This window comes from Saimiri boliviensis, chromosome 13 (assembly GCF_048565385.1).
Source record: "Saimiri boliviensis isolate mSaiBol1 chromosome 13, mSaiBol1.pri, whole genome shotgun sequence".
NCBI classification, from domain to species: Eukaryota; Metazoa; Chordata; class Mammalia; order Primates; family Cebidae; genus Saimiri; species Saimiri boliviensis.
In genome coordinates this window covers 29,552,491-29,578,785 of record NC_133461.1, presented here as the reverse complement: position 1 = coordinate 29,578,785, position 26,295 = coordinate 29,552,491, and the positions used below count along the sequence as shown (strand labels likewise).

Below are 26,295 nucleotides of genomic sequence, written 5' to 3'. Positions count from 1 at the left end.
CCCTAATCATGGTGCCGCCACAAGTCACAGAGACCAAAATAACTTGTAGCAGAGTTATGACAAACAAGGATGGAATCAGCTAAAGACCTGGCTACTTAATCACCGGCCCCTGCTGCCCGGAGGACTGTGGGGCTGCCTCTTGACCGGTTGCTGGCTAGGCATCCAGAGGAGAGAGGAAGTCGAGGGAACTGCTCCAAGGCCCATGGTCTCTGAGCTGCCAGGGGACTTTAGAATGCACCAGGAAGGAGAGCAGCAGAGTGGACCGAAAATGGCCAAAAAAGCAGGTGAATTCTCCACACCTTCCAAGGTGAGAGGCGGGCTGCTGGAGGGGCCTGACTTGAGAGAGAAAGAGAAAGGGAAAAAAATCACCAAAACTCTTGACACCTCAAAACAATGATACCTAAAAGTTGAAAAGCACCTGTCTACAGAAGACAGGAGTCTGCCTTTCAGTTCGTTGCTCATTTTCAGTGGTTTCCAGAAGAGAAGGGCAGAGAGAGGCCCCCGTGCATGTATGGATTTGTGTTGATGGGAGTAAGGACAGGGGTAAAGATTTTTTTTCTTGCAGAAACAAAAGAAGAAACAATTGAAGAGGCCAAAGAAGTATTGGAAAACATCAACATTTCTTGCACAATCATCCCCTGAAAAATGTGTGAGTGAGCCCTAAACCATCCTCAACTGGCAGCAATACAAATGGAAGTGATGGCTTGGGGAAGGAAGACAGTACGAGGCGGGCTGATGGGACAATCCAAGCTTCTCGGCTTCTCCTGGAAGAACAAGAACATAACTGAATGAAAATGCATCTAATTCACTATCAAACAAAGATGCTCTAAGCCCAGACTCCACAAATATTCTTGGATTACAGACAAGCTCTCAGCTGATCCCCAGCATTTGCCAGGTGCCTGTCCAGAGCATGCAGCTAGGTACCGGGGTTTGGAGTCAGGGAAGAGTGAAATGAATGTTGCTGTGGAGGAGACGAGAGAAACACCCAGAAAGAGGAAAGAGTGACGACAACAGAAACGTTCAAATCTCCAGTCACAGGTAGATGCATTTTCCTCCAAGGAGGGCCACTGGACAGCTGAAGAACAGAACTGGGAGGAGAACTTTACTCTATGGAATTTTGTATCTTGGGCCGGGGGTGGTGGCTCCAGCCTGTAATCCCAGCACTTTGGGAGGCCGAGGCAGGTGGATCATGAGGTCAAGAGATCAAGACCATCCTGGTCAACATGGTAAAACCCCGTCTCTACTAAAAATACAAAAAATTAGCTGGGCATGGTGGCGCGCGCCTGTAATCCCAGCTGCTCGGGAGGCTGAGGCAGGAGAATTGCCTGAACCCAGGAAGCGGAGGTTGCAGTGAGCCGAGACCGCACCATTGCACTCCAGCCTGGGTAACAAGAGTGAAACTCCGTCTCAAAAAAAAATACAAAATTAGCCAGGTGTGGTGCTGCATGCCTGTAACCCCAGCTACTCCGGAGGCTGAGGCCAGAGAATTACTTAAACCCAAGAGGCAGAGGTATTGGTGAGCTGAGAACGTGCCATTGCACTCCAGCCTGGACAACAAGAGGGAAACTCTGTCTCAAAAATAAATAAATAAAACAAATTTGTGTTTTTTTAAAAATTATTTTATTGCCGGGCGCGGTGGCTCAAGCCTGTAATCCCAGCACTTTGGGAGGCCGAGGCGGGTGGATCACGAGGTCGAGAGATCGAGACCAACCTGGTCAACATGGTGAAACCCCGTCTCTACTAAAAATACAAAAAATTAGCTGGGCATGGTGGCGCGTGCCTGTAATCCCAGCTACTCAGGAGGCTGAGGCAGGAGAATTGCCTGAACCCAGGAGGCGGAGGTTGCGGTGAGCCGAGATCGCGCCATTGCACTCCAGCCTGGGTAACAAGGGCGAAACTCTGTCTCAAAAAAAAAAAAAGAAAAGAAAAGAAAAACAACACAAATTTTAGAATTTAAAAAAATCTCTGCCTGCATTTCTCATTTCCTGGAATTTGTTGTTCTGATGTCCTTGTAGAAAAGGACAAGTTGGCAAGGTCCCACATGGAAATGATGCTGTAGACGGCTTCTGTCTCCGTGAGGCAGTTACTACAGGAAGAAGCTGGTGACAACAGAGGCCAATGTCTCATCCCAGACAGCAAGGGTGGAGGCTGCTTCGTCATGACCCTGGCCAGAGTCAGTGAGGAAACACGCCCATCCTAATCAAAAGTCATTCCAGATATCAGTCAGGTGCAAGTCCTAACCCAGGATGGACAGCCTAATAAATACAAGGAAATACTGCCATTGGGGCCAGGCGCAGTGGCTCTTGTCTGTAATCCCAGCACTTTGGCAGACCAAGGCAGGCAGATCATTTGAGGTCAAGAGTTTGAGACCAGCCTAGCCAACATGGTAAAACCCTGTTTCTACTAAACTGCAAAACAATTAACCTGGCATGGTGGTGTGCCCCTGTAATCCCAGCTACTTGGGAGGTTGAGGCAGGAGAATCACTTGAACCCCAGGAGGTCAAGGTTGCAGTGAGCCGAGATCACCCCACTGCACTCCAGCCTGGTCGGCAGAGTGAGACTCCATCTCAAAAAAAAAAAAAAAAAAAAAAAAAAAAAGATAAATACTGCTGTCGGAAGGAGCCTGCCCCATCTGAGAAAATGAGAGCTTTCCTTTTTGGAGCAAAAATGTGTTCACATGATTCTCAACTCATTTAGCCAACACTGATTCAGAGCTGATTTGAGCCAAGATCCAGGAGAGACCTCTAAGGGATATAAATGTGACTATTAATCGGCCTTTGCCCTCAGGAAGCCCATAGCCTAAGAGAGCCACGAACGCTCATGAAATGGAATCTGTGCCACCCGGCAGCAAGAATGAAGGCACTGGCTCTAAGAACAGAAACTCAAGGGACTTACTATGTCTGGAGAGGCCTCAAAAGGTTTCCCAAATGAAGAAATATTTTGGACTAGATTGGCTGAGTTGACTAGTCAGACAAAGGTGATCAGAGTCCTAATTGTCCTATCAAAAAGAAAACAAAAAAGAAAAAATTGCAAATATCAGCCACCACACGTGGAACGAGGCCTGGCATGGTGGTTCACGCCTATAATCCCAGCTCTTTGGACAGCTGAGGTGGGAGGATTGCCTGAGCCCACGAATTGGACACCAGCCTGGGCAACATAGTGGGACCTTGTCCCTACAAAAAATACAAAAATTAGCCGGGTATGGTGGCACATGCCTGTAGTCACAGCTACTCTGGAGGCTGAAGTGAGAGGATTGCTTAAGACCCTGAGCTAGAGGCTGCAGTGAGCTGAGATTGCATCACTGCACTCCAGCCTAAATGACAGAACTAGGACCTGTCTCAAAAAAAAAAAAAAGGAATGAAATTTTGTTTTCTTGGCCGGGCGCGGTGGCTCAAGCCTGTAATCCCAGCACTTTGGGAGGCCTAGGTGGGTGGATCACAAGGTCAAGAGATCGAGACCATCCTGGTCAACATGGTGAAACCCCGTCTCTACTAAAAATACAAAAAAATTAGCTGGGCATGGTGTTCCGTGCCTGTAATCCCAGCTACTCAGGAGGCTGAGGCAGGAGAATCGCCTGAACCCAGGAGGCGGAGGTTGCGGTGAGCCGAGATCGCGCCATTGCACTCCAGCCTGGGTAACAAGAGTGAAACTCCGTCACAAAAAAAAAAAAAAAAAAAAAAAGAAATTTTGTTTTCTTGAAGCTAACTTATCTTTTCTTTTCTTTTCTTTTTGATGGAGTCTCTCTGTCGTTGTCCAGGCTGGAATGTAATGGTGCGATCTTGGTTCACCACAACTTCTGCCTCCCAGGTTCAAGTGATTCTCCTGCCGCAGCCTCCCAAGTGGCTGGGATTACAGACGTGCACCACCATGCCCGGCCAATTTTTGTATTTTTAGTGGAAACAGGGTTTCTCCATGTTGGTCAGGTTAGTCTAGAACTCTCAACCTCAGGTGATCCACCCGCCTTAGTGTTCCAAAGTGCTGGGATTACAAGTGTGAGCCACCACGCACGGCCTCTTCGAGCTAACTTTCTTTTTTTTTTTTTTTTTTTTTTTTTTTTGAGATGGAGTTTCGCTCTTGTTACCCAGGCTGGAGTGCAATGGCGCGATCTCAGCTCACCGCAACCTCCGCCTCCTGGGTTCAGGCAATTCTCCTGCCTCAGCCTCCTGAGTAGCTGGGATTACAGGCACGCGCCACCGTGCCCAGCTAATTATTGTATTTTTAGTAGAGACGGGGTTTCACCATGTTGACCAGGATGGTCTCGATCTCTCGACCTCGTGATCCACCCGCCTCGGCCTCCCAAAGTGCTGGGATTACAGGCTTGAGCCACCGCGCCCGGCCCGAGCTAACTTTCAATACCCAAGCTACACTTACCACCTAAGAGTATAACTTTACCTATAAACACTCCCAAGCCATAGGAAGTCAGTGATGAAAGTGAGGTCCCTGCAGTAGGGTCTGGGAGGGCATCTCCCTCAGAAGGCAGTTTTCTCCTGTAGAAAAACACTGGAGGAAAACACTAGATCGTCTACAGTTACAGAGAAGTTTCTCCTCAAATAACTATAGAGATGGCCATGATCTCCACCCCTCAGATAAAGAGCAGGGCTTACCTGAGTCAAACTGTCATGTTAGGAAGTTATGCCAGTTTTAAGATGAGTGGAAGGAAAGTGCCCTTAGCAGTGGAGTTGGCTGAGATGCCTCAGGAATGGGGGTACTTAAATAATGCTCTCATATGCCAACCACAAAAAATTAAAAATTATTATTTGTCATTATAGTATAAATGAAGAGACATACACTTGGCTGATTTTTTTTTTTTTTTTTTTTTTTTTTTTTGAGACAGTCTCCCTGTGTCACCCAGGCTAGAGTGCATTGGTGCAATCTTGGCTCACTGCAACCTCCGCCTCCCAGGTTCAAGCAATTCTCTGCCTCGACCTCCTGAATAGCTGAGATTACAGGTGCCCACCACCATGTCCGGCTAATTTTTTGTATTTTTTTTTTTCTTGAGACGGAGTTTCACTCTTGTTACCCAGGCTGGAATGCAATGGCACGATCTCGGCTCACCGCAACCTCCGCCTCCTGAGTTCAAGCAATTCTCCTACCTCAGCCTCCTGAGTGGCTAGGAGTACAGGCGTGCGCCACCATGCCCAGCTTATTTTTAGTAGAGACGGAGTTTCACCTTGTTGATCAGGATGGTCTCGATCTATTGACCTCGTGATCCACCCGCCTTGGCCTCCCAAAGTGCTGGGATTATAGGTGTGAGCCACCACGCCCGGCCAATTTTTTGTATTTTTAATAGAGACAGGGTTTGGCCATGTTGGTCAGGCTGGTCTTGAACTCCTGACCTCAGGTCATCCAGCCACCTCAGCCTCCCAAAGTTCTGGGATTACAGGTGTGAGCCACTATGCCTGGTGAAAAATTTGATTTTAAAGACAACAAAGCAAGGAAATCAGTGTTGAGCCTAACCCAGATGGACTGTGAGGGGCCCTGGTGGTGTTTCTCGCTGTCCATGTTGCAGACAAGTTCTTCATTCCAACTTCCAGTCACACTCAACTGGGCAGTCCCAAGTTCCTGGTCACCTTGGGCTACCAAATTATCCTTTTCTGTTTTCTTAATTTTTTTTTCCTCTTTTTATCTTTCCCAATCCTCTCCCAAAAGTCCTTCAAAAGGTGACTCTGGTGCTGAATTCTGCCTAGTAAGTTCTGGTTAGGATCTGAGCTATGAGACACACTGGTAATGGTGAATCAGAACGGAAAGCCTGCAGAAGGATGAGTGATGCTTCATCTATAGTAGGGAATTGGGACTACAGCAAAGGGGTCATACAGGTGGCCACACTTGCTGCCCCCGGCACGTACTGGGACCCACTGAAGCAGTGACGGCCAAGGCTTCTTGGTCATTCTCTTGATGCAGACCTGCGAGACTAGAAAGGCCCTCAGCTCGATTTTAGGATTAATAGACTTTTCTGTTACTAGCTTCGAGACCTTAGGAAAGTCAGTTTCTAGTCTGTCTACCTTCTTCATACTACAAACGCGAAATTCACAATGTCTCGTGTCTTCTGTGTGCCAGACTCAGTGTGAGGCTCCAAGAACAAAGTCCTCACAGCAGGTTGCTGGGAAGAGGCGTTTACACCACAAGAGCCCCAGTGCGATGTAAACGGAGCGGTACACAGATGCTAATTAGCATATTATCATGGATTCTGAGGTCTGAGCCACCCAAAGGAAATGAATTTTTAGAGGAGATAATTGTCCAAGTGATAGGGTAATGAAGAAGGAAGCTACTTTTTCTTGTGGCTGGGATTTTGTTTGTGTGGGTTTTTTTTTTTTTTTTTTCCTTGAGACAGAGTCTCGCTCTGTTGCCCAGGCTGGAGTGCAGTGGTGCGATTCCGACTCACTGCAACCTCCATCTCCCAGATTCAAGCAATTCTTCTGGCTGAGCCTCCTGAGTAGCTGGGATTACAAGCATGTGCCAGCACGCTCGGCTAATTTTTATATTTTTAGTAGAGATGGAGTTTTGCTATGTTGGTCAGGTTGGTCTCGAACGCCTGACCTCAAGTGATCTGCCGGCCTCCGTCTCCCCAAAGTGCTGGGATTACAGGCATGACCCACCATGCCCGGCCCCTTGGGTGGGTTTTATAAGGACCAGTTAGAACTCCGTCAAAGAGCTAAGGCTAGCGTTTGAATTAAAAACAAACAAATAAACCTGGGGGAATCTTTTCCCTGTTGGAATAAGAGAGGGCTAAGTGAAAAAACAATGTGTTTTGACTTCTTTTCTAGTACTACTATGAGTCATACATATTTTCCTGTGTCCTGGAAATATCTCCCCTGGTAATTACGAGATGCAAGGAGGAAGTGAAGAGGGATTCATTTTCATGGAGAGGAGATACCCAGTGGGCAGGATTCTGCAGTGCCCGATTTAGTTTTCAACCTCCTCTAACCCATAAACATTTATTTTGAAGGCTTTCAAGGTTGGGGGAAGACAATGTTATTTCGCATTGTTAGATTCTGGTAGACCATAAAAGAAAAAGTTGGAGAAATGCAGTAAAAATGAGGTTAGAGCCAGGAGGAATTATAAAGGTTACATCTTCAGTCCCAACACCGGAACCCACCGTCTGTGGTCAGGTTTGAACACTGTAGTGTATTTTTCCAAAAGTCAAATTATTTGGTACTTTTTGTTTGCTTCTTCTGTTTTATTGATTTTTGAATGCATTTTTTTTTTTTTTTTTTTTTTTTTTTTTTGAGACAGAGTGTTGCTCTTGTTACCCAGGCTGGAGTGCAATGGCGCGATCTCGGCTCACCGCAACCTCCGCCTCCTGGGTTCAAGCAATTCTCCTGCCTCAGCCTCCTGAGTAGCTGGGATTACAGGCACGCGCCACCATGCCCAGCTAATTTTTTGTATTTTTAGTAGAGACGGGGTTTCACCACGTTGACCAGGATGGTCTCGATCTCTCGACCTCGTGATCCACCCGCCTCGGCCTCCCAAAGTGCTGGGATTACAGGCTTGAGCCACCGCGCCCGGCCTGAATGCATTTTCAATACAATGCATGCAGAGTGGTATACAATTCCAAGAATACAAAAGGGGATGAAGAGAAAGATCAAGCCTTGGCCAGGTGCGGTGGCTCACACCCGTAATCCCAGGACTCTGGGAAGCTGAGGCGGGCGGATCATGAGGTCAGGAGATTCAGACCATCCTGGCTAACATGATGAAACCCCATCCATACTAAAAATACAAAAAATTAGCCAGGCATGGTGGCATGCACCTGTATTCCCAGCTACTTGGGAGGCTGAGACAGGAGAATCACTTGAACCCAGGAGGTGGAGGTTGCAGTGAGCCAAGATTATGCCACTGCACTCCAGCTTGGGCAACACAGCAAGACTCTGTTTGGAAAAAAAAGAGAGAGAGAGAGAGAGAAAGATCAGGTTTCCTTCTACCTGGTCTGCCAGCCACCCATGCCTGTCTTAGGCAGCCATCATTACAGCCAAAGAGGCAGAACGTGATTCAGATTAAAAATCTGGCCTTGGCAGAGCACACAGTGACTCACGCCTGTAATCCCAGCGCTTTGGAAGGCCGAGGCGGGTGGATCACGAGGTCAGGAGATGGAGACCATCCTGGCTAACACGGTGAAACCCCTTCTCTACTAAAACTACAAAAAATTAGCTGGGTATTGTGGCGCGCACCTGTAGTCCCAGCTACTCAGGAGGTGAGGCAGGAGAATCACTTGAACCCGGGAGGCAGAGGTTGCAGTGAGCCAAGATTGCACCACTACAGTCCAGCCTGGTCAACAGAGCGAGACTCCATCTCAAAAAAAAAGTAAAGGAATAACAGAATGGTTACTTAATAGACAGAGCAGTCCTGAGCGCTGCTGGTTGCCCATTTTTATGGTTATTTTTTGATGATATGCTAAACAAGGGGTGGATTATTCATGTCTCCCCTTTTTAGACCATATAGGGTAACTTCCTGATGTTGCCCTGGAATGTGTTAACTGTCAGGGTGCACAGCAGTGAGGATGACCAGAGGTCACTCTCATCACCATCTTGGTTTTGGTGGGTCTTGCCCAGCTTCTTTACAACCTGTTGCAACCTGTTTTATCAGCAATGTCTTTTTGACCTGTATCTTGTACTGACCTATCTAATCTTCTGCCTTAGAACGCCTGACCTTCTGGGAATGCAGCCCTGTAGGTCTCAGTCTCATTTTACCCAGCCCCTATTCAAGATGGAGTTGCCCTTGTTCAACCACGTCTGACACTCCCAAACACTCTGGAGGCTTTTCCTCCAGAACTCCATGTTCAGAAAGCTCAGTCCTCACCATGCAGTGGTCACAGCCAGAAACCAAGAACAGCAAACCTCTCCCTCACTTCTTATCCTACAGCCCCATTTCTATCCATTTTACCTCCAAAATGCCTCTCCACTCATCTGCTTTTCTCCCGACCCACACTCCACAGCCACCCAGCATCTGTCTGGGACTGGTCCACACCTTAGCCTAGCCTCTGTCATCTTCCTCAGACCCACCCAGTCCCCCTCCCCTGCCAGGCAGTCAGGCTCAGTGCTGATCTGAGGGCACGACCACCCAGCAGGGCTTCTGCACGCCCTTGGATCAAAGACAAATTCCCTTCCTGGGCATACAAAACCCTGAGTGACCCGGAGCCCTTCCCCTCCCTCCCGCACCCCCTCAGGTCTCTTCCTTCCGTCCTGCTGAGTGTGTTCACTTACACAGGGTGCTTACCAGTCAGCTCTCCAGCTGTGGAATCTCTGCCGGCTGCATTTTTGGACTAAATAGCTGTATGTCCAAATAGAGCTCACGTTCATTCCTCTTTTTCTCTTGGAATGGGCAGAGCATGTTAAGTGAAATTTGATGATGGAGATGATGAAGAAACTCTCTGACGTTGATCTGAAATTGGTCACTTGTTTAAAATTACACAAACACATCTTGCTTTTGAAAGAACCAAAGGAAAATGCCATTCAATGCCAAAAGAGGCCTAGGAAAGCAGGGATGAGCTCATCTGAAAAAGCCCCAGGAGCCTGATCCATGTCTGGGTTCTGGCTTTCCCAGAGGAGCCCCACTTTCCTCGCTTGTGCTTTCCACACGACGCAACAGCTCCCAATGCAAAGAGAGGGTAGTCACAGAGGGTAGGCACAGGCTCTGGGTGAACTGAAGATCTCTGTTTGCCCCCACGTCCTTCCTCCTCCTGGCACTTTAGTCTACTGGGCAGCAGCCCTCAGGCTGGGGGCTCCCCAAGGGTTTCCTGTCCAGGCCTCTGCCTCACTCTCCACTTCCAGCTCAGTTCCCCCCTCTTCCAAGCCCCTGGATTCCAGGGGACACCAGCTCTGTGAGCATGAACGCTCAGATTAGGGGAGAGACCCCGACAATTGGCGGTGCGTGCCCAGAACTGCCTATCCAAGTAGACCTCTGCTGTCAAGACAGATAAAGAGCACCTACTCAATGGGCGGTAAATCCCTCATGACACTAGGAGAGGGTGGGCCCATCCATTCTCTCTCCTGCCCACCCCACTCCACACCCCACAAGTCGCACCCACCCTTGGTCTCAGCCAGTGGTTCCCTATTGTCCTCCACTGGCCTTGGAGATGCAGAAGTTACAGGAGAAGCAGAATAAATCCCAGTCCAGCAAGAAAAATGCAGGTCCCAGAAGGCACTCCACAAACGCATGTTCCCTTTCTCCTTATGTGCTTGTGACAGTGACAGATAGGTTCCCCCTGGGGCGGGTGGGTATTTTCATCTTCCAAGAGAACACACTCCATTACTCCAGACATTTCTGTCCTCTCCGCCTCCACACAGCCTTCCAGCCTAACACTCAATCTCTCATGGAATATTCTTGACACTTTAAAGGATCTGGCCAGCGCGTAAGCCAATGTGGCTGCATTCTTTTTTTTTTTTTTTTTTTTTTTTTTTTTTGAGACGGAGTTTCGCTCTTGTTACCCAGGCTGGAGTGCAATGGCACGAGCTCGGCTCACTGCAACCTCCGCCTCCTGGGTTCAAGCAATTCTCCTGCCTCAGCCTCCTGAGTAGCTGGGATTACAGGCACGTGCCACCATGCCCAGCTAATTTTTTTTGTATTTTTAGTAGAGACGGGGTTTCACCATGTTGACCAGGATGGTCTCGATCTCTCGACCTCGTGATCCACCCGCCTAGGCCTCCCAAAGTGCTGGGATTACAGGCTTGAGCCACCGCGCCTGGCCTGGCTGCATTCTTTCATTAATATTTACTGAGTGTCCCTATTAGGTGTCTGGCAAGCTCAGTGTGTTGCATGTGGCTAAAATATCTATTCCCCTTCCTCTCCAAGAATGTGTGTTCCTGGACAACCCAGGAATGTGGACATGCCAAGTAAAGGAACCACACACTCTAGCAACAGCGAGAGCTGGGAGTCCGCAGGCAGAGGCCAGACTCGGAGCCAGGAGGTAGGGGCTTGAGCCCTGAGGTCCCAGATGGGCTGTGTGACATCCGGCAGGTAATGTCACTTCTCTGAGCCTGTGTCTACAAAAATGTGATTGGCAATATCACTCTGCCTGCCTCCTAAGGCTGGGAACACTGTAGAAACCTAGTGAGATCACATAAATGATGTCTTTTGAAAAGTTTAATAAGAATACCAGGTATTTCCTCCTAAAGAAATCTTTGGTGCCTTTCTTAGTAGGCACAAAAATTGAATCAGGTGGCCTGGCATGGCGGCTCATGCCTGTAATCCCAACACTTTGGGAGGCCAAGGCTGGTGGATCACGAGGTCAAGAGGTCGAGACCATCCTGGCCAACATGGTGAAACCCCGTCTCTACTAAAAAATACAAAAATTAGCTGGGCATGGTGGTGTGCACCTGTAGTCCCAGCTACTTGAAAGGCTGAGGCAGAAGCATTGCTTGAACCCGGGAGGCGGAGGTTGCAGTGAGCCAAGATCGTGCCACTGCACTCCAGCCTGGCACCTGGCAACCAAGCAAGACTCTGTCTCAAAAAAAAAAAAAAAAAATTGAATCAGGTGTACAAGAATAGGGTCCTGGGAAGTCAACATCTTAAAAACGGTAGTCATGGCATGAATTTAGATTTTGAGGCTCTGATCCAAACTATGGATAAGTTCCTTTACCCTTTGATGAATATTAAATATGCTCATCTTCAATTCTATATTTTCCATTATGTATATATTGTATATATTCCTCCCAATATGTGTGTATGTATATATAATATATATACATGTAATTGAAGATTATATAAATTTATTATGTACATGTATACAATTATATATGGTATAATACAATTATGCATATATATAACCTTCATTATATGTAGATATATTACATATACATGCACGCATGCACATTGGGAGGAAGGAAAGTCCTTTCCAGAGGCTCCTTTGCAACAACTTGATGCTGCATAGTTGCAAATGCAGTAAACTCTATGCATGTGGCATATGAATGAAATAGACTCTGAATACCATAAGTGCATGGTTAGGTATGCAAACTTCAGAATTTTAATTTCATCCATTCCTTTTTTTTTTTCTTTTTTTTTTTTTTTTGAGACGGAGTTCACTCTTGTTACCCAGGTTGGAGTGCAATGGCGCGATCTCGGCTCACCACAACCTCCGCCTCCTGGGTTCAGGCAATTCTCCTGCCTCAGCCTCCTGAGTAGCTGGGATTACAGGCACGCACCGCCATGCCCAGCTAATTTTTTGTGTTTTTAGTAAAGATGGGGTTTCACCATGTTGACCAGGATGATCTCTATCTCTTGACCTCGTGATCCACCCGCCTCGGCCTCCCAAAGTGCTGGGATTACAGGCTGAGCCACCGCGCCCGGCCAATTTTTGTATTTTTAGTAGAGATGGTGTTTCACCATGTTGACCAGGATGGTCTTGAACTCCTCATGACCCGCCCACCTTGGCCTCCCAAAGTGCTGGGATTACAGGTGTAAGCCACTGTGCCTGGCCAATATTATTATAATAAAATTTAGCTGTACATGGAAAACACCAACTCTGAGGCTAGAAGGTAGATGACCTCATTTAAAGATGAAATTTTAGATCCTGAAATAAGAGATTCTGTGCAGTCTCTTTTCTCAGGCGTTGTGGACCCAGAGTTGGGAATAATAGTAGAAACAGTTGATAAGAAAGGTCATTCAGCCTGTTTGAAGACTTTCAGGAATGGTGAATTCCCTGCTTTCGAGGAAACCCATTCTTCCTGACTGAACTTTCTATTTAAAAGGCTGACTCCAGTCTAAGCTGAAAGTTACCTGGTTATAATTCCAGCTTTTTTCTTTTTTTCTTTTTTTTTTTTTTTCCTTTGAGATAGGGTCTGGCTCTGTTGCCCAAGCTGTAGTGCAGTGATGACACTATCACGGCTCACCGCAGCCTCTTCCTCCGGGGCTCAAGCAATCCTCCCACCTCAGCCTCCCAGGTAGCTGGGAGTACAAGTGTGCACCACCACACCCGGCTAATTTTAAAAATTTTTTTGTAGAAAGGCTGTCTCTCTATGTTGCTTAAGTTAGTCTTGAACTGGGCTCAAGCTATCCTCCCATCTTGCCTTCCCAAAGTGCTGGGATTGCAGGCATGAACCAATGCACCTGTCCTACCTTCTACCTATTGATCCCACTCTTGCCTTCAGCAACTACACGACAAATGTATCTAATTCCACCTGCTGGCCCTCCTTGAACACCTTTCCTGCATCCTCTTTCACCCTCTCCAAGAACTGAACATGTCCTGTTCTGTCAGGTGTCCGTCCCAGGGCAGGATGTCCAGCTCATGGTCACCCTCCTCTTCGAACCTCAATTGGTCTACACTTCTGTTAAAAATTGCCACCCAAGCCGGGCGCGGTGGCTCAAGCCTGTAATCCCAGCACTTTGGGAGGCCGAGGCGGGTGGATCACGAGGTCAAGAGATTGAGACCATCCCGGTCAACATGGTGAAACCCCGTCTCTACTAAAAAATACAAAAAATGAGCTGGGCGTGGTGGCGCGTGCCTGTAATCCCAGCTACTCAGGAGGCTGAGGCAGGAGAATCGCCTGAACCCAGGAGGCGGAGGTTGCGGTGAGCCGAGATTGCGCCATTGCACTCCAGTCTGGGTAGCAAGAGCGAAACTCCGTCTCAAAAAAAAAAAAAAAAAAAAAATTGCCACCCAGACTGCAGTGTTTGGGTCTGGAATGTTCTAGCTATGAGTGAAGAAGGGAGGGAGGGAGGGAGGGAGAGGATAGTGGTAAGGAAAAAGGGAGGGAGGGCAGGAAGAGGGAGGGAGGGAGGGAGGAAAGGAAGGACGAAGGGGTCTAATCAGCATCACCATGTACGAGAACCATTCTCTCTCTTGTGTTTTTAATGACAGTCCCTTCCTTCCTTCTTTCCTGCCTTACTCATTAGCTTTTCCAGGAGGAGCTTCCAGAGCTCATTGGTTTGGGGATTGGGGGCATGCCTCCCCAGATCTCCCTCACTGGGGATATGGGGCTGCAAGGCCCCTTGACTGGGACCCATCGGCTCTGGGAGCCTGCCAAAAAGAAGGCAGCACAGCAGAAAAGCTGAAAACGGAGAGTAGCGCTCTCATCATGCAAATGAAGAGGCTGGCCAGTGACCAACTCAAAGCCGGAGGATAGTGGCGTGTTCATTAGGACTGCCTAACAGCGATTTCTGTTTCCATTCCCAGGTGAAAGGTAGACCTGCATGTGCCCTGCCTTGGAGTGAGGGTAGCAATCCATCTTGCTTTACCCAGTGAAATGTTGAGTGGCAGAGCCGCATGCTGTTGCCCTGCTCTTATTGCCTGCCACTGGCAATCGTACCCACCTAGAGATGGGATGTCCCTCCGTGGAGATGACCAGAGCAGAGAGCCCTCCAGGCAACCCACAGTGGACACAGAGCATGAGTGGAAAATAGACCTTTTTTGCTGGACCACTGGATGAAAAGGTTGTCGGAGGGCAGAATATGTCTACATCTGCTTGCCAACTTGACCTGACCTCAGGAGTCCCGGGGGGACAGAAAATGGAATCTCACATAGATGGAGCCACAGGGCCCCAGAGAGAGCCCCAGACCCTGCCATTCCCAGGTGTGATCTGGAGAAAGTCACTTGGACAATGCAGGCCTTCACTGTATTTATTTACTTATTACTATTATTTTTAAGAGACAGAGTTTCGCTCTTGTTACCCAGGCTGGAGTGCAATGGTGCAATCTCGGCTCACCGCAACCTCCGCCTCCTGGGTTCAAGCAATTCTCCTGCCTCAGCCTCCCGAGTAGCTGGGACTACAGGCGTGTGCCACCATGCCCAGCTAATTTTTGTATTTTTAGTAGAGACGGGGTTTCACCATGTTGACCAGGATGGTCTCGATCTCTTGACCTCGTGATCCACCCGCCTCGGCCTCCCAAAGTGCTGGGATTACAGGCTTGAGCCACCGCACCCGGCCTGATCTAATTTTTTGAGAGAGAATCTCACTCTGTCAGTCAGTCTAGAGTGCAGTGGCACTATCACGGCTTACTGCAGCCTTGACCTCTCAGGCTCAAAGTGACCCGCCTACCTCAGCCTGTACATGGCAGGCACACACCACCATGCCCAGCTCATTGCTGTGTTTTTTCATAGACAGAGAGGTTTCCATATATTGCTCAGACTGGTCTCCAACTCCTAGGCTCAAGCAATCCACCTGCCTTGGCCTCCCAAAGTGTTGGTATTAAAGGCATGAAGCACCACAATCCGTGGTTTTCTTATCTCTACAAGAAGAGATTCTGTAGCCGGGCGTGGTGGTGGGCGTGGTAATCCCAGCTGCTCCGGAGGCTGAGACAGGAGAATCGCTTGAACTCATGAGGCGGTGGTTGTAGAGAGCTGAGATAGTGCCACTGCACTCCAGCCTGAGCAACAAGAGTGAAACTCTGTCTCAAAAAAAGAGAAGAGATTCTGGTTAGGTGATCTTCCCTCAGCTCACACAAGAGATAAGACAATCTTAGTGAGAGAATAACATCTTTGGGGGAGACTAGGTGAAGATTACACAGGATTTTTCCATACTGTTTCTTACAAATGCATGTGAATTTACAATGCTCTTAAAAAAAAAAATAATAATAAAGCTTTTAAGAAATTGAATAGGCGGGTAACGATGGCTCATGCCTGTAATCCCAGCACTTTGGGAGGCTGAGGCAGGAAGATCACCTGAAGTCAGAAGTTCAAGGCCAGCCTAGCCAACACGGTAAAACCCTGTCACAAAAATTAGCTGGGTGTGGTAGCGGCCTCCTGTAATCCCAGCTACTCTGGAGACTGAGGCAGAAGAATCACTTGAACCTGGGAGGTGGAGGTTGCTTTAAACTGAGATTGCGCCACTGCACTCCAGCCTGGGAGATAGAGCAAGCCTTCATCTCAAAACAAAAAACAAAAATACCTTTTAGACTTGCATTGTTGATGCCAGAAAGATAAGTCAGCTCCGGTAGCTGTGCTTTAATGAAAAGGCATTATGAAAAATATAACTAAACTTTATTTAAGGAAATAAAACCCATGATCCCAGTGGCAACTTGTACAGAGGTCACTATTGCGGGTAGCCCAATAACTGGGGGACATTGGGCCAATTACTTTTCTGTTTGAGCCTCAGGGTCCTCTTTGCTGGACCGCATGTCCTCTGAATGGCCCTTGGAAATCAGAGTGCAAGACAGAGCCATGGATGGCTCCACCCGCCGGCTCTGGTCTCCCCTTTCTTCCCCTCAGTTATCTTTTTCCAGAACTAGCCCCCTGAATGTTCCTCATATCCCTGTTTTCATGCACAAACGACTCTCCAGTGGAATCTGAGAAACCAGACAGACCAAGACAAGTCTAACTTAAAACAAGGGAACATTTTTGGCTGATCTACCAACATAGCATAGTAGTTGGAAATCCTCTATAAAGGTAGGTAAACTGAGGCACAGATGAATTAAACTTTGGTCTAAGGTCACCAGGTTGGTACTGGTGCTGCCTTTCCTTGCGGTCTGTCCCCAAAGATGTGCTCGCTCTCTCCAGGCCTGTAGGCTGGTGAAGGGGGTTTTACTGCTACCTAGAGAGGCCCAGTGGGAGAACCCTTGTTTTAGACAAGGGGCAAGGACCCCAGGGTTCTCGATGGCCTCATGCCCCCCAGGCAACTTCTTGAACTCTCTAAATTTATTTGCCATTTGCATGGGGGAGTGTAGGGGGAGGGAAGAGAGGAGTGGTAGTCTCTCCCAGCTCTCAAGTTTTAATGCTTAAATCAACTTATTTTGTATAATTTCTTTTTTCTTTTCTTCCCCCCACCTTTTTTTTTTTTTTTTTTGAGGCAGAGTCTCACTCTGTCACCCAGGCTGGAGCGCAGTGGTGCAATCTCGGCTCACTGCAACCTCTGCCTCCTGGGTTCCAGCAATTCTCCTGCCTCAGCCTCCCAGTAGCTGGGATTACAGGCACGAGCCACCATGCTGGGCTAATTTTGTATTTTTAGTAGAGACGGGCTTTCGCCATGTTGGCCAGGATGGTGTCAAACTCCCGACCTCAGGTCATCCGCCTGCCTCAGCCTCCCAAAGTGCTGGGATTACAGGCGTGAACCACGGCGCCCAGCCTTGTTTTTTTTTTTTTTTTAACCTTTTCTTTTAGAATAGTTTTAGGTTTACAGGAAAGTGGCAAAGTGAGTTTCTGTATCATCCCATATTCAATTTCCATCTTGAATTAGTCTGGCAATATTTGTCAGAACCTTGAAACTATCGTTGGTACATTACTATTAACTGAACGCCATACTTCACTCCAATTCAACTCATTTTTTCCTAACACCCTTTTTCTCTTCCAGAACCTATCCAGGATTCCACATTGGTCAAGTATTTTGTAGAATGTCCCTCAACTGGTTGTGTCTGATGTTTTTCCCATCATTAGACTGAAATTCTAGGTTTGGGGGAAGCAGTCCGCAGAGGTGAAGGGCCACTCCCATCCCATCATATTGTGGTACCTGCTGGCAACACACCTTAGCACTGGCAGGGCTGACCTTGAGTCCTGGTAAGGCAGTATTTGAAGGTTTCTCCACTGTGGTTACACTCTGCCTCAACCCCTTTCCCTATCACTAAGGGCAGCACACCCTCAACAGAGAGGGAATTAGGCTCTGCGCCCTTCAGGGGAGTTTACCTACATACATAGATATGTAGAGTTTTATCTACATGAATTACTTGAAATTATCTGTATGAGAGATTGTCTCTTCTCCTTCATTTACTTTTTTATTTTTTTTTTAATTTTTGTTTTGTCTTTTTCCTTCATTTACTTATTCAATCATGCCTTTATATTAGCATGGATTCATTCACAGGTATTTATTTTCTTCACGTATTTATTGATTTATGTTGAGATGGAGTTTTGCTCTTGTCGCCCAGGTTGGAGTGCAGTGGCACGATCTCGGCTCACTGCAACCTCCGCCTCCCGGGTCCAAGCGATTCTCCTGCCTCAGCCTCCCCAGTAGCTACGATTACAGGTGCCCACCATCACGCCCGGCTGATTTCTGCATTTTTAGTAGAGAAGGAGTTTCACTATGTTGACCAGACTGGTCTTGAACTCCTGACCTCAGGTGATCCGCCTGCCTCGGCCTCCCAAAGTGCTGGGATGACAGGCATGAACCACCCCACCTGACCCCTATTTTATGTTTTGGATTAGAATCTAATACTAACTTATTGATTTTGTTGTTCCAATTGTTCCAGGTTTGGGTCTGGGCCCTCTTTCAGGTTGGTCCCGTGTCCTTCTGACACACTCACATCCCTTTCGTCTTGAGCACTTCCTGACTTCCCAGCACCATAAGATGCTCCGGACTCATCTTCAGCATTTCCCGTCTCAGGCCTGGGATCTGCCATTTTTGAACATTTTGAACAGAGTCGACTGACCAGTTTTGACCCCTTTTTCCATTAAGATGCAGGCAGTCCTCTTGTGGGAAAGAACCTGGCCTTACTATCTGGTGCAAGTCAGTCAATGGTAAGTAACTTGAAATGGAGTTCAACGTTTTTGTAGGGTGTCTGTTTCCACCTCACCTTCAGGCCTGTCACCCTTTCTCTCAAAAGGTTTTCCGTTTTCTTGAAGCCACTTTCCTCCCTCACTTCACTTAGATGGCAATGTAGACCCGCCCCAAGTGAGTCAGGCTGAGGAGTAGAGAGAATAACTTAGAAAGGCCCTCCTCTCCTCCTTCAAGTCCTTTGACCTGCGAGCCTACAAATGTGCTATATAAAGATAGATAAGTAGCCAGCTAGCTACACACACACACACACCCACACCCACACACCCATATACCAAAACAGAGAAGGCTATGGAGAGAGGGCAGAGGAGGCATTCACTCCGAGAATCACTGTTCAAAGGGGAAAAACAGGGAGCACTTAGGCAATCCAGAAATGCAGGTCTGAGCTGGCCTGGGGTTTTAGCAAAGGAGGAGTGAGTTCTTCAGAACAGGACCAATTAAAACGTTTTAAAGTAATTGTTCCCTGCCTTCTTTCAAAGTTGAGCTCTCATCGTGGCCTTTCATTCTTCCCCCACTCCATCATTTTAAATTAAACTTGCTTCTCCCCTGCAGCTGCCTCTCAACCATCAGACATGCTAATGCACGTGTTTGCTGCTGGGGGGCGGTGGGAGGGGACCCTGACGCTGGCTTTGTGAAACAGCATCACTGCAGGCTCTGTTCCACTCACCACCCCCCCCCCACCCACCCACCCTGACAGAGCAGAGGGGAGGGAGAAAGGAGCCAGACAGGTTAGCAGAGCGCATGACCAGGCAGTCGAGTCTCCTGGCCGCACCTCCTCGGGGTATCCACATTACTCAGCCCCTCAGAGCCATGGGGGTGGAGAGGGCAAGGGCCTCGTGGGACAGACCATAAACCGTTTATGGCTCCCCAAATGTGACACGTCAAGCTGACATCATCTGTTCACCTTCATTCTTCTCCCCCTCTGAAAAGTCCCTCCTCGCAGTCCCTCCGGGCCTCTCCCCTCCTGACCCTTTGGAGTAGGAGCCTTCAAAGGCCTGAAGGTTCCCAAGTGATGTGGGAAGTGAAGTTCTCAATGGAGGTCTCCTCCTGGTGAAAGGGCACTCTGTAATTAATGGAACCGACCAGACCGTGAAGGTTACCTTGACCTTGTCTGCCTGATAAATACAGCTGGAGCAGAGCGGAAAGCACACCATTCAGAAAAGCAAACTGCTTGCATCTTCTTTATAATCTCACTCCACTTTGCCTCTCTGCGGAATCAGAGCACGTTAGGGAAAGGAGAGACAGCCTCTCGGCTCTCAATCCTAGGGGCAGCTCGTGCAATCGCCCCGCCGCGGCCAGTCTCCTAACACGGGCAGCGGGGGCAGCGACGTGCCCCGGTTGCTCAGTCAGTTGGTGGCAGGGCTGTGACGGCAACCCAGCCCCCCAGACGCCTCTCCGCGTGTAGGCGCTTCCCATAATGGAAGGCTTCGCTCCATTAAAAGTTATTTTAGGAAATCCACAAGCCCACCGCCATCCCCCCAAGAATGGAAATTTTATGTAAACGAGTTAAAATAAAGCAACAGTTTCTTAATAAGTATGTTTAGAGTTACACTCTGGACCAAGCCGGGCCGAATCCGGCGAGGGGATGCGGACTTAAAAGAGTCCAGTGTTGTTCTCCATACAGCGAGACTATTTTTGAAAACCTAAGGACCTCTTCCAGTCCACAGTCCACACCGCCTACACCCCCGCAGGTCAGACGGGCGCGCGTTCCGGCCGGTGACCCCGCCATCCCCGCGGCCCCCACCCCTTGGCCAGGGCGGTGGGCGCGGTCCACCTCCAACCCCCTCCCCGAAACCGCGCCCGTCCCCTCCCCCACCGCGGTCCCGCGCGGCGGCGGAGGAGGGGCCGAGGGGTGGTGGCACCGGGATCCCGCCGTCGCGCGGGCGCGCACGGAGGCCAGGTTAGGGAAAAAACGATTCCCGGGGAGATCTGAGGAGGCGAGGCCACCCGCGGGGCGGGGGGTTCTCCGGGAGGACTCGGGGCCCGGGTGGGAATGCGGCCTCTGGGGGAGATACCGCTGCTCCCCGGTACCCGCCGCAGGGACCCTCTGGGATGGGGGTGGGGACGCGGGGCTTCCGCCCCTTCCGGACCGCGTCAGTCCAGGCCCGAGCGGCCCATGCAGAGTCAGACGCCGGGTGTGCACCGCCCGTGACTCAGCCGGGTGGCGACTCGAGGCCGGGGGTGCTGGGGGAGGGGGCGGGCGGGCCGGGCGCGCACCCAGGACCCCGCGGCCTCGGGGGAAGCGGGGGCGCGCGCCCAGGAGTTGGGGGCGGGGCAGCGGGCGCGCGCGGCGGAGGCGCCGGGCGGCTGCGAGGGCTGGGCGGTGAGCCGTCTGCCCGGCGCCGCGCTCCCCGAGCCCGCGCCGCCTCCCGGGGCGCCGCGCGGGTGGCGCAGGTAGAGGCCGGGCGGGGGCGGGAGCCACCCCAGGGCTCAGGTTCCAGCCGCCTGGCTAGGTCCTCCGCGGGCGCTGTCCTAGGGCGGGCCGGGGGAAGCGGGTGCGGGGCGGCGGCGGCCGAGGGGCGCGGGACAGGCGGAGACCGTCGGGCCCACTTCTGCAGCCCGGCGCGGTGGCCGAACTCCCTGCAGCTGCGCTCGGGGCGCCCAGGCGGGGTGGTGGAGCGAGGCCTGGGGCCGGGCGGCGGCGGCAGACCTGTAAACCTTAATGACAGCAATCTTGCCCGTCTGCGCCGCTGACTCACGCGGTGACCCAGCCTCCAGTCACCCGGCGGCCTCCCGTCCGCCCTCCGGCCTCAGTTTCCCCCGCCGCCGAACAATGAAGCCACTGTGTCGCCGTTCATTCCTGAGCGCCGGTTCACACGCGGAGCACCGCCGCCTCCCTGGGGAAGGGACCGAGGCCTCCGGCTTTTAATTATCCCCGGTGGGCGGGCGTCGGGAGGCCGCGTTCTGCTGGATAATTGAACGCTGCGACTGTTCCCTCGGCCGAGCGCTTTATCTTAAGCCGTCCTTTCCACTTCATCGTATTTAAATTTTACCCCTTCCTCTCCACGCTGGTGAGGCTGCTTGAAAAGCAATGAAATGGGCTTGGCACGGTGGCTCACGCCTATAATCCCACCACTTTGGTAGGCCGAGATGGGCAGATCGCCTGAGGTCAGGAGTTCAAGACCAGCCTGGTCAACATGGTGAAACCTTGTCTCTACTAAAAATACGAGAGAGAGAGAGAGATCAGTCAATTTACTCGCAACAAACTTGAGCCCTTCCTGTGGGCCAGGCCCAGTGTGGCCAGCACTCAAGCCACAGCTGCTCAGAAGCCAGGGCGCATTCTCAGGAGGTGCGCAGCCGCGGGGAGGCTAACTGGTTGGTTCTGTTCTGCAGACATAAAAGGGATCAGCCTACTGACTGCGAAGCTGAGCACACCCCACATACATTATGTGGATCGAAGAAGCCAGACACAAAAGATTACATATGGTGTGCCCCCATTTATGGAAAACCCTAGAAGAGACTAATGTAGGCCCTAGTCCACCAAAAGCATTGGTTGTCTGGCGGGAGCAGTGACTGGGATGAGGACAAGGGAACTCGGGGCTGATGGAAGTGTCCCATATCTTGATCGAGGCTCTGGCACCTGTGACCACAGAGCACTCCCAACCACCTACCCGCCTCTCTGGACCCTGAGACCTCAGGTTACCGAGGACCCCTCAGCCCTCCCCACTGGAAGGCCTTTCCCCCATGACCCCCGACTCCCTGTTCCTCCCTGGCCCTGGGTGCCCATCTCCAGGAGTGGTTATCTGGATGGAAGTAGACAGTCCTAACCCGTCCAACACTGGATGCAAAATCGGGGCATCTTACTGTGTGTAGGTCATACGCCAAGAAAGCTGGCCAAGGCCCTTAGGGTCTGGGAAGCCAGGAGGCTAGGAGGCTTGGTGAGGGCAGCGCTTTGGTCATGGGAGGGGATGGAGAGGAGAAACGTTGCTTGTTGAGGTCTCCAAAGAGAAGGTGTCACATGTTTTATTTATGGAAAACTTAGAAGCTCCCAATGTTACTGTTATCCGCATTTGACCGCTGGGGAAGCAAACTCAGGCTAAGTGAGCGGCCCAGCCTCCCTAACCCTGTCCCTGGCAGATGGTACAGAGCGGGTCTGTCTTCCTCTCTCAGGGGACATACCTGATTCATCACTGTGTAGGGGACACCGAGTGTGAGCATCAGGGCCTGGGCGGCAGAGGGGACCCTGTGAGAATCCTGCCCTCCTTCTAGCGCTGTGACCTGGGCCATGTCAGCCTGTCTCAATCCCCGGCCGAGTCCTCCCCACCTTGGGCGTGGTGGGAGATGAGGGCGCTTAGGTGGGTGCCTGGTTCGAGGCATGCCCCTGGTGTTAGCTGTACTTCCGTGACCTTGGGTGAGTCCCTTCCCTGTAGGGCCTCAGTGGCCTCATCTGTCAAATGGGAGGGGGGCTTTAAGCCACCTTCCACGTCGGGTATCCTGGAGTATTTGGAGGGGCCGCTGGGGAAAGTGATGGAGGAACTTCCAGGAGGGGCAGCAGGTGCAGTTGCCGGAAGGAGGTGGCCCCGGGGTCCCCACTGCCTCTGTAGAACCCGGGAGGATGATGGGTCTGTGGGTCGTGTTCTGACCCACGCCCTGCACCATAAAAGGGAGATTCGTCCAACTCCATTGCTTAGGGGGCCGCAGTGTCGCTGGAACTCCTCAAGGGCACAGGGTGTGGGGCTTTGCTCCCTTGGGAGGCGGCCTCCTCCACTGTTGGGCAGCTCCGGTTTCCAGAACATCGTCCTCACGTGGACCCAGCCTGCCCCCCAGATCTCTTCTTCTGAGCCTCCGACCAGGCGCCTCAGGCTGAGGGCATGGCTTGACCCCTCCCCCTGGGAACATGTTCCTCCGCTCAGTCTGTCCAGACCCTCCCTCCCTAACTAAGGGATAGGCCGAAGCTGTGGAAGGAAGAGCCGTCCTGAGCAGAAGCCAGCTGTGCACCTCCAGCCCATCCTCTGCCATTGCAGACCCCGTGTCAGCCCTGACTCCCAGAAGCAGGTGAAGGTTCGGCCACCGAGACACCTGTGTCTGGCTCTAGGACGTGGCACCCTCCCAGCTCAGCCTCCCAGCTCTCTCTGCACAGAGGCCACCCAGCCCGGGAGGCTTGCAAAGTGCAGCAGAAATTCACACACCCCACATCACACACACCCACACACAGCACACACACATACACACCACACGCACACCACACTAATTCTCCACTCTCACACCACGTACATACAACACAGCCCTCCCCAGCCACACACCCACCCCGCCCCGCTCCCTTCAAGTGTGCATTATATAGCACACTTTTTTTTTTTTTTTTTTTGAGACAGAGTGTCGCTCTTGTTACCCAGGCTGGAGTGCAATGGCACGATCTCGGCTCACCGCAACCTCCGCCTCCTGGGTTCAGGCAATTCTCCTGCCTCAGCCTCCTGAGTAGCTGGGACTACAGGCACGCGCCACCATGCCCAGCTAATTTTTTGTATTTTTAGTAGAGACGGGGTTTCACCATGTTGACCAGGATGGTCTCGATCTCTCGACCTCGTGATCCACCCGCCTCGGCCTCCCAAAGTGCTGGGATTACAGGCTTGAGCCACCGCGCCCGGCTATATAGCACACTTTACACCCTCACACCACACAGCCACACGACACACCAGAGAGTCCCACATGCAGCGCCCAGGTTGTGTCCTACACAAGGGTACCCAGCTTCGGGTCTGAGGCAGCTCCCCGGGTCCTGGGGCAGGGCTGGGCACCCAGAGGGAGGAAGGGCACCTCCTAACCTAACCAGCATGAAGGTGTCCTCTGCACTGGCCGAGGCTCTGACACCCGTGACCACAGGGCACCCCCCACCCACTCCCAGGCCTCTCGTGACTATGAAACTTCAGGTTCCTGAGGATCCCCAGCCCTCCCCACTGGAAGGCCCTTCCCTGTGCCCCACCCCCATTCCTCCCTGGCCCTGGGTGCCCCACCTGGAGTACCTGGCTCCAAGCACAGCTGGCTCTTCCCTCCCCAAGCCCCTCAGTCTCTTAGTACCTGGAGCACAGCCTTCATCCCTCACGAGCTTATGGGGCACCTGCTGGTGCCAGGCCCTGGCTCAGTGCTGGGGAGACAGGGGACAAGGTCACACTCATCCTCAGTGGGCATCTGCTACCTACACACCAATGGCCATGCCCAGGGAGTACGGCTGTGGCAGAACATCCCTGGCAGCTGTGGGAGCCCAGGGGGGTGACCTGTAACCCTCAATAGGGTACAGTCAGGGAGAGCTTCCTGAAAGAGGTGGCAGTAGACAAAGGCACATGGCTTCTAACTGCTGTGACTCACTGCATGCTGAGCTCTGCCCCTTCTTGCCAGAAAGGGAGGCCTTGGTGTGGAATAGAGACCGGGCTTGAATCTCAGCCTTGGGAAAATGTAGCAGCCTCAGCCTCAATGCCCTTGTCTGTGGAATGAGAATTTCAACACTCTTGTTGCAGGAGAATAGTTGAGGTGGCATAAGGTGGGTGCTGCCACCAGACAGACTGCCTTTCAGCCTCAGCGTCACCACTGTGAGCCATGCAACCTTGGGGAAGCTAGCTTCCCTTTCTGACGCAGTGTCCTGTCTGTCACACGGGAGTCCCAACAGGAAGTCTCTCACAGAGTTATTTTGAGGACTGAAAGCATTTCGATTTGGAAAGTGTTTAGAGTAGTGTTTGGCTCACAGTGAGCACTATGTATACAGAATATATGGACGCACCGAGCAGTCCCTGTAGGTAGTGGGGGCTCACCAGCTGTGCCAGGATGAACATGACCTTGGATATGTTTCTTCCCTGTGGACCTTGAACTCTTTAACTGTCTCTGAAGGGAGAGATGGCAGACTGGGGCGGAGACGTGTTTGCTGTGCTCCATGGCGACTCACAGCCAGCCTGGGCCTTGGTTTGTGGAGGGGTGGGGCAGTGGCAAGGAGTTGCCTTCGGTCCACAGGTGGGTGGCCAAAGGTGCTGGCCATGCACGCATCTCCTCCCACCTGGCACTGTCGCTGGGGAGATGTAACGCCACCCGGGGTGATCTCATTGGTGCTGAACACAGGCTCTCCTTTCTCTGAACACAGGCTCCCCGTGGCTTCCAGCAGGTTTCCATTACTACGGCTATCTTCTCGTTCATGTCCTTCTTTTCAAAGTCAATATGTAAATACAAAAGAGCCCTGCCATTCCTTGCAGAGTTGAATATGGACTTCCCCTGTGACCCAGCAGTTGGACTCCCAGGTGGAATGGAAACATGCATCCCCGTCTGTGACATGGGAGCCGTGACAGTGATGACATGAAGAAACATGTGCGTGAATGTTCACACAGCCTTGCTCATGACAGCCAAGAGGTGGAAACAACCCAGACGTCCATCCACAGACGAATGGATAAACAAAAGGTGGTCTGTGGATAGAATAAATAAAATATTATTTGGTCATGAAAAGAGGTGACAGACTGATACATGGTCCCACATGGATGGGCCTCAACACAGATAAAGACTTTATGCTAAGTAAAAGAAGCCAGTTGCTGAAAGCAACATATTGTAAGACTCCATTCATTTGTTTCTGTTTTTGTTTGAGACAGAGTCTCGCTCTGTTGCCCAGGCTGGAGTGCAGTGGCACAATCTCGTCTAACTGCAGTCTCCGCCTTCCAGGTTCAAGTGATTCTCCTCCCTCAGCCTCCCAAGTAGCTGGGATTACAGGTGCCCGCCACCATGCCTGGCTAATTTTTGTATTTTTAGTAGAGACACAGTTTGCGCCATGATGTCAAGGCTGGTCTCGAACTCCTGACAGATGATCCACCCGCCTCGGCTTCCCAAAGTGATGGGATTATAGGCGTGAGCCACCATGCCCAGCCAACTCCATTTATTTGTAATATCCAGAATAGGAAAATCTATACAGACAGAAAGCAGA

The 26,295-nt window shown here is 50.9% G+C and overlaps 1 long non-coding RNA gene across 1 annotated transcript; it reads left to right on the top strand.

Moving 5' to 3' along the window:
• Nucleotides 1-20,251: 20,251 nt before the first annotated feature.
• LOC141580932 (uncharacterized) lies at nt 20,252-25,919 on the top strand. The gene is made up of 2 exons (XR_012513356.1): nt 20,252-20,307; nt 25,471-25,919. It is a non-coding gene; the product is annotated as an uncharacterized LOC141580932 (long non-coding RNA).
• The last annotated feature ends 376 nt before the right edge of the window (nt 25,920-26,295 follow it).